Below are 4,274 nucleotides of genomic sequence, written 5' to 3'. Positions count from 1 at the left end.
TGCTTACGTTGCTAGCATTTTTCACAAGGAACGTCATGCACTGCAGATACGAAAATTAAGTAATAAATTTGAGGAAATTTTCTGATTTTAGAGATTTTTGCTAGAATTACCAATTCGATAATAAAGTAGTAACGCATTCAACCAAAAAACGGAACAACCGCGAAATGCTTTAAAGCAAAAGGAAATGCTGTAAATTACAATGTCTGTCTTTCATTTCCTGTGTTTGTGCTTGATTCACCAATGGCAGCACCAATTCGAGCAGGGCCGAGATAATACAAATGGAAATGCAGTAGAAAAGCTGAATGAATCGTAGTTGAAAGCATTGTGGACTATTTGAAAAAATTTATTTTACACTAACATGCAGAATTCACATAGAAACAATTTCATGCTCATCTGCATAAAATCAATTCCATTTTGAGACAATTTGAAGATTGGAATACAAATTTCAAATTATCAACAGGAGAATTACGTTGGCAGCAAAAGTCGTCTGCTTCCACAAGCATCAGGCACAGTGTAGAAGGAAGGCATACCAAACCATTTTGTTGAATTTTAGGCCAGTCGTGTCAGGATACACGAGTATGAGTAAGCAACAATCAGAAGTGGGTTGGATTAAATATGTGCGAGTGCAGAGACAACGGTGACAGGACGTCGCGACGTGTCCAGGAATAGAAACGTGCATTCAAAAAGCTCGCTTTGGGAAATTTTCGACAGCTCCAACAATTCCATTGTCGAGAAATTTATATGCCACAGCAATAAATTGAGCGGTTTGAGTTTTTTCTTTTCAAAATTTGAAACATAAATAACATTTCTTTTTATTTGTATTTGTTTTTTATTTTCACAGCTAAGCAAAACGATATGCCTTTATGTCTTAATTTTTGGGGCTCAAATTTAAAGAATGTAGAGTAATCTTTAATATATATAAAGTTAATAGGCTCTTCGCACTTATTGGTATCACAATTGAGGAACCAATCCGCATTAAGAAAATTTGCGCTAAAATTTTTTACAAGCTTGGAAAGACGTTCTTTTCTTGCGTCTTTTAAGCCATACTCTCTCAGTCATAAAGCATATTTCGTTTATCTTTAGTTATAGCGTTTACGGTTGAAGGATTTTGGTGTAATATGCTAAGTAGCACGCCTAATTAAACACATGTCTTGGGACGTAATTTAAGAGACTTTTATGAGATGATCACAGTAATAGTGCCAATTTTGATTAGGTATATTTAATTTATTTAGAATTATTATATTTATTTAATATATTATTAATTTTAAATAATATATTTTATTAAGACACACAATTATTATTTATTTAGTTTTATTAATAATAATTCAATAAAATTTATTAAGAAATTGAGATATATTGAAATTTATTTGAAACCAATCGACGTTTAAACAAACAAATTATTTTGTACATACCTTCAAAATATTAACAATATGGACTTGAAACTAACACTGATTAGTATAACCTTACCTCAGTGTAGGAATAAAGAGTCTGTGCACTATATAAGTGAGAATAAATACGCTTGATATCGAAGCTTGGTCTATATACATTTATACACATATATTAAGTGGTTTGCTTCAAAGTATTTTAAATTCAGAAAGTGGTTTATTAGTGCAATATATTGTACTAAATTACACTAAATTGTACTAAACAGCACTAAATTACACTAAATTGTTTACACCAAAGGTTTTTCGAGACTTGTTTCTTCATATGTTGGTACGTTTTTTTATTAAAAGGATTTGTAAATAAGTGGTCACTTGACATCTCGTTTCTCAATTTTAAACAAAAATCCACAAATTGCACTAAATTGTACTAAATTACACTAAATTGTACTAAAATACACTAAATTACACTAATTTGTTCACTCGAAAATATATTTCGAGACACGTTTCTTAATATCTTAATAATTGTTATATTAAAAAGATTTGTAAATATGTGGTTACTTGAGATCTAGTATCTCAATAAACATTAAAAATGGACATTCCTCCCCTTTCTCACTGTTGTTTTTATATTTTAAGGAACAATAAAGCATTTCTGGCATAATTATTATGTATGTGATATATGTATATTGTTGACATGTATACATTATTAAGCGGATAGCTCTCAAATTTTCATTTTTTCATAATTTATGTTAAGTAATTTAATTATCATTGAAAAAAAAGTAAGTTATAAACGTCAACATCACATCTCAGTAAAAATGGAAGAAGAAGCTTCATAAAATAAGGCAGCAGATGCTGTTTTGTTACAGAGAATCTAGCAAAATATTACAGCAAAATAGGTTATTAAATCTAGATTATAATATGCGACAGAATAGTATACATAATACAATAATACAATATATATAACATATTGAATTAAACTAATAATAGATAGTGGTATCTATTATTTTGATACCAAAATAGATTATGTTTAAAATAGATGATTATTTTTGCTTCTCTTCTAGTGTAGTATTGGGTCTTAAAAAATAAGCGGTAGATGTAGGTAACATCTTTCTTATATATCTAGATAATATCTGTATATATTTATTTAGACATTATCTATTTGTATTAAAATAAATATATAGAAGTCTAAATATTATCAGCTTATTTTCGACAGTATAAGGAAGATTTGTAAAGTTTATTTATATCTTCGAATAGAAAATATGGGAGTCAGAGAATTGGTTTTTATTGGATTTTTTACATACAGCTTAAATATATTGTATTTTTGTAGTTTAGTGTGAAGTTTTAATTTGAAAGTTTCATGTTGAACGCAACCTAAATTTAAGCAGACACCTAGATAAATCGAAAAAGTAACACAAAGTTGGAAAAAAAATGTTTAAAAAATAGACAAAAATTTGACGGAAAAAAATTTGCATGCAACACCGCATGGAAGGAACCACAAAAACCATATCGATTTTGAAAATGAAAAAATCTTTCTCTCCTTTCATTCCATTTTATTTTCCGTGAATAATAAACGATGTGAAAAACCACACCTCGACTAATTCTCTATTGTATATATTTTTTATATTGCTTCTTTATTCCGAAAGGATTTTATTGCAGTCAAACGCCAAAATTAAAACCGACAAAACGGCGTTACATATGGCGACGGCACAAGGAGCACAAAAAAGTTACCGAAAAAAGGAGAGAAAATTTACATGGCCACCACGGCGTTTACCAGACGCCATTTCCGCTGCTACACTGGAGTGGCCTTTAATTGGTAGTGTAGGTTTCTGATAATACCACTGATGCAGGATAAAAAATTTAAAATCCACTTGAGCTTTGCAAAAGGAAACAACAAACGCGAATTGTTTTGTTAAAATTGCCTAAAAATTACATAGAAAATTTTCTGCTTTAATTAGTCAAGAAATTCATTGCAATTACACACGTCGTTTCTGCAAAAAATAAGGATTTCTTTATTTTTTTTTTTTTATTATTTTGAACTGAAACTTTTTTTAGGTTAAAGGATAATTTGGTTGTTTGTATCTTAACAGTTACACAATGATTTTTTTTTTTTTTTGCAACTAAATTTTAATTTAATCCTCCAAATGTAATTGCATTGGAAAATCTATACAATTTGATGTGTGGTTGCTTATCTCGTAATCCTTGCATGAGGAAGGATTTCAGCAGAACAAGGAAAAAAAATTAAAATTAAAATTAAAATTAAAATTATTTATTTAAAGTTAAAAGCTTCTGTTCGAAGTTGTTTTTTGTTGTTTTGTGCTTGTATTAAAAATGAATTTTGTATGCTGATTTGATTCGTTTGACAATTAACGTCAGAACATTTCAGTTCACCAATGGAGAAAACAAGAACTAGTGCAGCCCTTTTCGTGTTTCTGTACATTTTTCAGGATGTTTTTTTATTTTGTAATGAAACATGCAAATAACTTTGCTTTTCTATTAAAAATGCAAAACAATAAAAATGCATTAAGTTTAATTAGGTTTTAAGCACAGCACGACAAGTCCTGAATAAAAATGTGATTAAAGTAAACTTGTCGTCATGTTGACTTACTGACTTTTCCGAACACGATACTCTGCATTCTATATATCCACATGCACTATAATTCATATATCCACATGCACAATTCTTTTGCATCGGAACATATTTGAAACATATACATGTACAGATTATTTCCAAGTTAAGAGAAAGTACTCCATAATTTCCAAATAAACAATGTTTTCCTATTCCCCGGTAATAATGTTATCGAAAAAATACTGTAAAATAAGGATATTCTGGTTTGGTTTTTTATTCCTGTCATGATTTTCGAACGCAAAAAAGCATGAAATAAACGTTTCCAGGTA

This window comes from Teleopsis dalmanni, chromosome 2, assembly GCF_002237135.1.
Source record: "Teleopsis dalmanni isolate 2A chromosome 2, ASM223713v2, whole genome shotgun sequence".
NCBI lineage: Eukaryota > Metazoa > Arthropoda > Insecta > Diptera > Diopsidae > Teleopsis > Teleopsis dalmanni.
Note: the sequence above shows the minus strand (reverse complement) of the source record.